Source organism: Apium graveolens, chromosome 4 (genome assembly GCF_009905375.1).
Source record: "Apium graveolens cultivar Ventura chromosome 4, ASM990537v1, whole genome shotgun sequence".
Classification (NCBI taxonomy): domain Eukaryota; kingdom Viridiplantae; phylum Streptophyta; class Magnoliopsida; order Apiales; family Apiaceae; genus Apium; species Apium graveolens.
This window is the reverse complement of record NC_133650.1, coordinates 221,476,083-221,486,399: the sequence shown is the minus strand read 5'-3', so window position 1 is coordinate 221,486,399 and position 10,317 is coordinate 221,476,083. Positions and strand designations below refer to the sequence as shown.

At 39.3% G+C, this 10,317-nt stretch overlaps 1 non-coding gene across 1 annotated transcript; it reads left to right on the top strand.

Moving 5' to 3' along the window:
* The first annotated feature begins 1,968 nt into the window (after positions 1-1,968).
* On the top strand, positions 1,969-2,075 carry LOC141722834 (small nucleolar RNA R71). The gene has a single exon (XR_012575833.1). It is a non-coding gene; the product is annotated as a small nucleolar RNA R71 (small nucleolar RNA).
* The last annotated feature ends 8,242 nt before the right edge of the window (positions 2,076-10,317 follow it).

The window sequence follows — 10,317 nt, the reverse complement described above, 5'->3', positions numbered from 1 at the left end:
CTGCTATAGTCCATCCAATTTCCGATTTGAACTCTATCAGAATCCTCAAAAGCTTTTCCTCATCACTACCTGAAAGATCAGATGTAATAATAACAGGCAGAGTAGATGCATCACCTAAAAATACATACCTCAAATGCTCAGGTAAAGGCTTAAGCTCAAGAGAGGGGGCTTCCTCAATAGAAGGCTTGAGGCGTTTAGGAGCTTTGTTCAATTCCTCCATTCCAAGAGATTCAAAAGGCATATCAATCTTCCTCTTCCATGGAGAAGCATTCAAATAGTGTAATTACTCTTCACCTTTGTTATCTTCACTATCTGAATTCCTCAATAAGGCTTTTTATAAGGCATCAGACCTTAATCGGTCAAGTTTCGATGTGACCACCGAATAGACCAACTCCACTCTTAAGCACTCCTCATTATCAGTAGGAAATTTCATGGCATTGAACACATTAAAGGTGATATCCTGATGCAGTACTCGTATTGTAAGCTCACCCTTCTGCACATCGATCAAGGTTCGGCCAATTGCCAAGAAAGGTCTTCCCAAGATTATGGAAATCTTCTTATCCTCCTCAAAATCAAGAATTACAAAATCAGCAGGAAAGATGAGTTTATCAACCTTGACCAAGACATCCTCCACAATACCTCGCGGATATGTAATAGAACGGTCGGCCAACTGCAAGGTTATATAAATTGGTTTGGGATCAGGCAAGTCCAACTGCTTGAAGATTGACAAGGGCATCAGATTGATGCTAGCTCCCAAATCACATAAGCATCTTTCAAAAGACACATTTCCAATAGTACATGGAATAGTGAAGCTTCCTGGATCTTTAAGCTTCGGAGGTAACTTCTGCTGCAGCACAACACTGCATTCCTCCGTGAGAGCGACAGTCTCTAAATCATCTAGCTTCACCTTTCGAGAGAGAATACCTTTTATAAACTTTACATAACTAGGCATCTGCTCGAGAGCCTCAGCGAAAGGTATGTTGATATAAAGTTTCTTGAACACCTCCAGAAACTTCTCAAATTGGTTATCCAGCTTTTTCTTCTGCAACCGCTTAGAAAAGGCGGTGAAGGATATATTTGTTTCTCCCCTGTATTACCCTCAGGCGGAGTTTGCTCAACAGTAGTCTTCCTTGGTTCCACTTGCTTTGCTTCTTTCTCAGCCCCAGCTTCTTTAGTTAACTCTTGAGTTTGTTCGGGACTCGCAACCTTCCCAGACCTCAAAGTGATTGCCTTTACCTGCCCCTTAGCTTCCCTCTTTCCTGGAACTTCAGTGTCATAGGCAATGTACCAGGTTGACGATTTAGCAAGGCATTGGCAATTTGCCCAATTTGATTTTCCAAGGTCTTAATAGAAACAACTTGACTCTTGTACATAAGCTTCAACTCCTCTAATTCAGATTTTTCATTAGCTTGTTATAACTGGAGTTTTTTTCTTGGTGCATACTGCGGTTGTTGAAAACCAGGGGGGTTATACTGCTTAGCTGGATACTGCTGAAAAGGCTGTTGAACCGCATTCTGAGCTTTGCTCCAGCTGAAATTAGGATGATTACGGTTATTAGGATGATAGGTGGTTGGCACAGGTTGCTGCGATCGCTGGAAGTTGCTTACGAACTGAGCTGATTCACTAGAAATTATGCACTGATCAGTCTCATGGGCACCAGCACAAAGCCCACAGACACTGGTGATTTGATTAACTCCATAATTTACCAAAGTGTCCACCTTCATTGTCAAAGCCTTAAGTTGGGCAACGATAGCAGTTGCTGCATCCAACTCCAGAATTCCTGCTACTTTCCCTTGAGTCAGTCTCTGGGAAGGATTTTGGTACTCATTAGCAGCCATCAGTTCAATAAGTTCATAAGCTTCATCGTAGCTCTTAGCCCATAAGGCTCCTCCTGATGCTGCATCAAGCATGGGTCTAGAAGTAGGACACATTCCATTATAGAAACAATTAATAATCATCCAATCAGCCATGCCATGGTGTGGGCACTTCCTTAGCATCTCCTTATATCGATCCCAAGCCTCAAACAGAGATTCTCCAGTTTGCTGCGCAAACTGGGTAAGAGCATTCCTGATTGTAGCAGTCTTCGCCATGGGGAAGAATTTAGTGAGAAACTTTTGAGGAAGATCTTCCCAAGTGGTGATAGACCCTGCTGGTAGAGAATGCAACAAACACTTAACTTTATCCCTCAGAGAGAATGGGAAGAGACGTAGCTTTGATAGCATCTTCAGTCACATCATTGAATTTGAAAGTGTCACAGATCTCGATGAAATCCCTGATGTGCATGTTAGGGTCTTCAGTTGGAGAACCCCCAAACTGAACTAAGTTCTGTATCATCTGGATCGTGCTTGACTTGATCTCAAAAGTGTTAGCCCTGATGGCTGGTCTGATGATGCTAGACTGAATATCATTAATCTTAGGCTTAGAATAGTCCATCAAAGCCTTCGAATTTTCTGCTTGATCACCCATAGCTACTATAATTGGCTCTTCAACTATCTCTTCTTCCTCTAACTTCTCTTTATCCTCAAAAACTTCCCTACGAACTACCACAAGTTCTTCCTCGGCTTTATCCAGTATTCTCTTACGAGTACGCGAATGTGTATGTATATACCCTCGCTAGAGTACCTGAAACCAGACAAGGAATAAATAAATAACAATGTCCGAGTCAATGAACTTTAATGACCACTGATGGACAACACATAAACTATAAATTAACATTGCAGTCCCCGGCAACGGCGCCAAAAACTTGTTAGTCGCTAAACACGCGATAATAATACACGCAAGTATACAAGTTCGCAAGTAGTATAGAATCTTTTCTAGTTCATTCCCACAGAGACTGTATTGGTTAACTATTTAATTTACGCACCTAAGCAACAATGTATGGTTATCATCCGATCCTAAGATGAATAACAAATTGAGATTGTTTATAACTAAGAATTAACTAATAATTATAACTACGAGAATAAGATTAACTGAATTAATATATATGACAAACATGGGATTCTAACTTCATTAAATACTTCATTCAATAGCCTTATTATTCTTAACCTTAGCATGCAATGGTGATGATACTAATCAGATAACACAAAATCGATAAACGCCAACTTTCGTTGCACGAGTCCCATTCTATCAGACATTCACAAAAGAGATAGAAGCTGAATATGTACCAATTATATTGAGATCCTATATGTCTATAGAATTTGACAACATAACGGTTTAAGCACAAGTTATCTATCTTGATTACATAGGGCAAGTAAGATGGTTAAAATTACCTACGAATCATGCATGATAAATACTTGAACCTATGCTAGCATGGAAAGTTCTTAATCCTTAAATTCACTTTTGCTTCATTAAGAATTAACACACTATCTTATAAGTTCGCGACGCTCATAAGATGAATAGGCACAACCAATACTAGGATATCATACAATCACCACATACTAAGGTATCAAAATAATTTAACTAAAGAAATCCATAAATAAATCCGCTAGAAACCCATGAAAACAATTAGCCCATAATTGGACTCATCATCAATGTGGGTTCCGATGAAATCACGATATATAAAATGTAGTCTATATATGAATAATTAAACCAAGTACAAACAAGAGTATAGGTTCAGCAAAACAAGAAACAAGCATCCAAATTACAACTCAAAACTAAGATTTACAAGAATAAACGAGATCGTCTTTGCCTTTGTTGAATTGTGCTAAGGGTCTCTTGTCGTCTTCTCCTTGTGTTATGGTCTTTTTTTATTAAAACGACCTAATATGAATATATATAGCAGCCCTCAATAATATGAAAGCCTTCCCTTTTAGAATTGTATTAGAAACAGGATTCTTGAATTCGGCATCGGCGCGGGCGCGCGCTATCACAGCGCGGGCGCGCCGTCCTTCTGGGAAAAACTCAGATTTCTTCTTAAATCTTGCAGCTTCGAGCCGTATTTCCACGAGATTTTATTCCAACACCACCTGGACACCAAATTAGCACCAAAACAATGCTAATTCACCTGATTACCTGAATAATCCCTGGAATGCAAAAACACTAGAAAATACATTAAAACACTTAACAACTTGAGTACAAATGCATCATTTCAAAGCTTATTAGAGCATAAATAAGTGTCATAAATTCCACTCAACAGGGGTTATCAAAAATCTTCCTCCACCAATTTCTGTTAAGGGAGTTCACAGCTTTCTTGGTCATGCGGGTTTTTACAGGCGGTTCATCAATGACTTCTCTAAAATCTCTAAACCTTTGTGCAATCTTCTAGAGAAAGATGTCACGTTCAAGTTTGATGATGATTTCCTAGTTTCTTTTGAGTTCTTGAAGGAGAGTTTAATCACGGCACCTTTCATAACTGCACCTAATTTGGATGAACCTTTTGAGATGATGTGTGATGCAAGTGATTATGCAGTTGGAGCAGTTCTTGGGCAGAAAAAAACATATTTCATGTGGTCTATTATGCTAGTAATACCATCAATGGTGCTCAACTGAATTATACTACTAATGAGAAAGAGCTATTGGCTATTATCTATGGTTTTGAGAAGTTTGGTCTTATTTGCTTGGGACGAAGGTGGCAGTTTTCACTGATTATGCTGTTATTCGATATCTCGTCTCGAAGAAGGAATCGAAGCCTAGACTTATTCGATGAGTTCTTTTACTTCTGGAATTTGAGCTTGAGATCAAAGACAGAAAGGGTACTAAGAATCAAGTCGCTGATCATCTCTCTCGTTTAGAGGATCCAAATGCTACTTTACAGGATAAGACATTGATAAATGAGTCTTTTCCTGATGAGCAGTTGTTTGGGGTACAACAAGAAGAATCATGGTTCGCAGACATTGTGAACTACCTTGTGAGTAATAATATGCCTCCAGATTTATCTGATGCTCAGAGGAAGAAGTTTCTGCATGAAGTGAAGTGGTACATGTGGGACGAGCCATATTTGTTTAGGAAAGGAGCTGACCAAATCATCAGGAGATGTATTTCGTACAGCGAAACGGGGGGGGGGGGGGTCTTGCAAGATTCGACTGCTTATGGAGGCCACTATGGTGGAGAGAAAACGACAGCTCGTATTCTTCAGGCAGGATTTTTCTGGCCTACGTTATTTAAAGATGCTCATCAATTTGTTTTGAAGTGTGATCGATGCCAGCATGTGGGTAATATGGCTAAGATGGATGAGATGCCTCTTAATGTGCTTCTCGAGGTTGAAGTCTTCGATGTTTGGGGAATTGACTTCCTGGGGCCATTTGTCTCATCGTGCAACAATCTGTATATCTTGTTGGCAGTTGATTACGTCTTGAAATGGGTTGAAGTCAAGGCTTTGCTGACAAATGATGCGAAGGTAGTGCTTAATTTTCTTCACAAGCAGATATTCATAAGGTTTGGGACTCCAAGAGTCATAATCAGTGACGAGGGATCACATATCCTGTAATTGCAAGTTCACTGCCATGATGCAAAGATATAATGTGAATCATCACATTGCTACAGCCTACCATCCTTAGAATAATGGTCAAGCTGAGGTATCTAAAAGGGAGATCAATCGCATTTTAGAGAAAGTTGTATGTCCATCAAGGAAGGATTGGTCTTTGAAGCTGGATGAAGCTGTTTGGGCATATAGAATAGTATACAAAACTCCGCTTGGCATGTCGCCATTTCAGTTGGTTTATGGTAAGGGGTATCATTTTCCTGTAGAGCTCGAGCATAAAGTATATTAGGATTTGAAGAAGTTAAACCTTGATTTGGATGCAACTGGTAAGAAGATAATGCTTCAATTGAATGAACTCGATGAATTTAGGCTTCAAGCGTATGAGAATAATAAAATGTACAAAGAGAAAGTCAATAGGTGGCACGATAGGGGTCTAGTGTTCAAATCATTTGTGTCGGGGCAACAAGTTTTGTTATTCAACTCTCGACTCTGTCTTTTTCCTGGGAAGTTGAAGTCGAGGTGGTCAGGGTCGTTTATTATCAAAACTGTGTTTTCACATGGAGCGGTGGAGATTTTTGAGAATGATCCAGGCCAAGCGTTCAAGGTTAATGGACAAAGGTTGAAGCATTACTATTGGGTTACGGCAAACCGTGAGGGGGTTAGTGCCGTTTTATTATCTACTTGATCTCGAGTTTCTACGTCAAGCTAACGACATAAACCAAACACTTCTTGGGAGGCAACCCAAGTTTGTTGTACATTAGTAGATAGAGGAAGAAGAAAACAAGGAGAAAAATATAAAAAAAAATCAGAAAAACAAAAAAGTCAAGTTCAACTATAGAAGCATGGCGCGCCGCTGATTTGTCAGTTACTGCGCGCGCCCGCGCTGGCATGCGGGGCGGCCGCGCTGAAATTCCAGAAGCATGCCGCGCCCGCGCTGCTAGGCGGGGTGGTCGCGCTGGCCCCCTGTAGTCGAAAAAAATCAGCAGAAATTATAGAAAATCGGGGACTTCATTACAAAACCAGTTTCTGCCCGAATTTCCCTCCTCCATATCCCATATTTCCCTTTCCAAATCAATTTCCATCACCCCATTATATCCATTATTCCCATAATCAATTCCCACTCCTTTTCCATAACTAATTCTCTCCAAAATCTTATATATACACACACTTATACACAAATTTCTCTATTACTTTTCAAATTCTCAAACACAAATCTCTCTTATACACATATCTCTTATTCTCTCAACCTTATTTAATCTCAATGGCACCCAAAAGACAACAAACCCAAGTTAGCAGCAACACCACTGATTCTTCGAGTGTGGGTGGTGTGAGGTGCCAGCTGCGGTGCCCATGAGTGTGGTTTGCGAGTTCTACACGAATGCTAAGGAGGAGAAGAACGGTTTCACTGTGGTGAGGGGGTTGACTGTGGAGTATAGTGTTGAGGCTATTCGTAGGGTGATTGAGCAGCCTGAGAGGAGGCCGGAGTAGGAGAACTAGAACGAGAAGACGGGGGATGATTTTTATTTGGATTTGATCATTGCGACGCTGTGTGTGCCTGAGACTCATTGGAAGTTCAAGAAGGGCACGAACGAGTATGCCACTTTCCCTTCCGGGTGCATGAACAGGTTTGCACGTGCATGAAATTCCTTTTTTGTGCCAACATCATGCCATCTTATCACGTGCATGATGTTACTATGGAGCGTGCATGTTTGTTGTGGGGGATTCTTTAGGGAGACTATGTGGATCTTGGGATGGTGATTCATCAGGTATTCTGAGGTTCTTACGAGGGAGTAATATGGTGTCTATACCTTATGCATCCATTATGATGAAGTTGTATGTGGTGGTTGGCGTTCATTGGCCCGCACACGAGCAGCTGCAGCTCCCGAGTGCCCCCATTGATAGTTCGACGCTGTTGAGTATGCAGGAGTGGTATGATGGGAAACCCGATCCTAAGGGGCTTGGATATTCTTATGACCTTCTTCCAGGTGGAAGGCCAGCTCCTCAGACATATGCTGGTGGCACGACGCAGGCGAGTAGAGCAGCTTGGAGAGCTGAGTTGGGTGAGGAGGCCAGTCCTTCGGGATCGCAGCAACGGCAGGAAGCACTGGGCAGTGCTGGTTTGAATACGACGCAATATAGGCATTTAGCTAGGAGGATGGATGCGATGCATGATATTCATAGTCATTTTGCACATGATCTCACCCAGGCATTGGGGACTGCATTCAGAGCCACAAGAGTTGACAACCAGTGGCCAGTATTCGGTGAGGACTCTGTGTACCCGCCTCCAGACATGCCTGACACACCACCCGTTGAGGGTGATGACCCTGATTCTGAGTAGGTATGCCTGATTTCTTACTATTACCTTCACTGAGGATAGTTAATATTTTAAGTTTGGGGGTAGTAGTTAAGGATTTTATGTTATGTGTGAGTCGCATATAGTTTGCATATTCATGATAGTTTAGTTCATATAGTTGCATTATGTGCCATGTAGTAGTTTTTTTATTTTTGTTATAGTATATTGCATATAGTTCATGCATTTGTATTATAACATGATCCCTTAGATGATTTTGCCGATTGATTTGTGATATTGATGCAAGTGTGGTGATGTCATACGTAGGAATGATAAGTTTTATCGAGTTAATTTGCAAGCTAGAAGCAATTGTAATTTCACTAGGTCTTATAGGTTGCTTGCGTACTAGATCATGATTATGGTATATTTATTTGTTGAGGTTTAATCACTTATTTATATTTAGAATTTAGGATATTCTCTTAATGATAAAATAGCATGAATATTTAAAAATTGGAGTAAAAAAATTGGATTTCATTGCTAGTTGTTATGACTAGGTGTCAAATGGCTAGTAGTCGGCTCATTTTATATGTGTAGTCTAGGGTTGAACGAGATGGAGCGAAACGCACTCGTTCAGAAATTTGTGAAAAAAAAGAAAAAGAAATAAAAAGAAAATAAGAAAGAAAAATGGAAAAGAGAAAATAATATGTGTTTATGCATAATTAATCATGAGTGGACTCTTTAATACTCGAGTTATTAAGTTCTTAGGGGACTTTGTGCCTAGTGACCTAATGCTTTTATAGTCTGGGATCCACTAATCTAACGCTCGCTACATGGGTATTATTGAATAAGTCTTTTATGGACCTCACTCATTGTACGGTCAAATAAGTATATTTGTATTGTTTATGTGTTCAGAATAAAAGCATGAATCCGTATAATAACTCTAATATAAGAATTAAAGTGTTATAAGTCATTTTGAGTTTAGTTTTTTATTCTATTTATAACCTTGTGATTGCCTTGATGAGTAGCGAGTCATGATTATTGATCTAGTTGCGTTAGTATAACTGTTAAACAATTGCACACACGCACGCTTCTAGTTTGTGAATTGATTTGTGGGACTTAATTGAACTTGTGTGAATAACTGCATTTATTGAGATATCGCTTGTTGGTTGGTTAAGTTATTCTATGAGGATCATTGCATTCATATAGTTTGCATTCATGCATTTTTATTCTTGTTATTTGATTCTGTTTATGCTTGAGGAGAAGCATCGATTCAAATTTGGGGGTGTGTTAAGTGGCATTTATGTCCACTTATAATGCTCTATAAAGGATTGATTTGATGTTTTGTACTCAAGTTATTATGTATTTAATATGTTTTTGTAGTGTTTTTGCATTTCAGAGATCCAGGTGACTTGACATTATTTTGATGCTAATTTGGTGTTAGGATGGTGTCAAGAAGATTGTTCGTGAAAAGTCCTACTCAAACCAGCAAGAAAAGCAGAAATTATGATCTGCTCCAGACAGTCAGCGTGCCCGCGTTGTAGTAGCGCGCGGCCGTGCCATGATGCATATTTGCAGCGCGCCCACGCGCGCCAGGTCGTGATAGCATAATTCTGTTTCTACTTGGATTTTGAGAGTTTGAAGCCCTGGTGGATTCTACAGCATATATAAACATAATTTATGATCGTGTTTCATAATAGGACATACCAGAGCTTACGGAAAAGGCGTAAGAAGACCGTTTACCATAATTCAACCAAGGCAAAGAGGATCTAGTTTATATTTATGATTCTTTGTTTTAAGTTATAACTTTGGATGCTAGTTTTCTTACTTATGAACTTATACTCTTATTTCGTTTATGGTTTTATTATTTATTCAGTATAAAGACTACGTTCATTATACCATGCTTTTATCGGAACCCACGTTGATGATGAGTCCGACTATGGGCTAATCATTATTGTGGGGTTCTAGCGGATTTACTTATGGATTTATTTAGTTAAATTGTTTCGATACCTTAATGTGTGGTGATTGTAGGATATCCTAGTATTGGTTGTGCTTATTCATCTTATGAGTGTCGCGAACTTATCAGAGAGCGTGTTAATCTCTAATGAAGCGAAAGTGAATTTAGGGATTTAGAACTTGTCATGCTAGCATAGGTTCATGTATTTGATATGCATGATTCGTAGATAATTTTAACCATCTTACTTGCCCTATGTATTCAAGATAGATAACTTGTGCATTAAACCGTTATGTTGTCAAATTCTATAGACATATAGGGTCTCAATATAATTGGTGTCTATTCAGCTTCTATCTCTTTTGTGGATGTCTGGTAGTATGGTATACGTACAACGAAAGTTGGCATTTTTCAGTTTCGTGTTATCTGATTAGTGTCATCATCATTGCATGCTAAGGTTAAGAACAAAAAGGCTATTGAATGAAGTAGTAATGAAACTAGAATCCCATGTTTGTGTTATATAAGAATTTAACTTTTTATCCTCTTAGTTTAATTGCATGTTAGTTAATAATCTTAGTTACAAACAATCTCAATTTGTTAATCGTCTTAGCATTGAATAATAACCATACAATTGTTATAACGACTCGTACATTTCTGCAT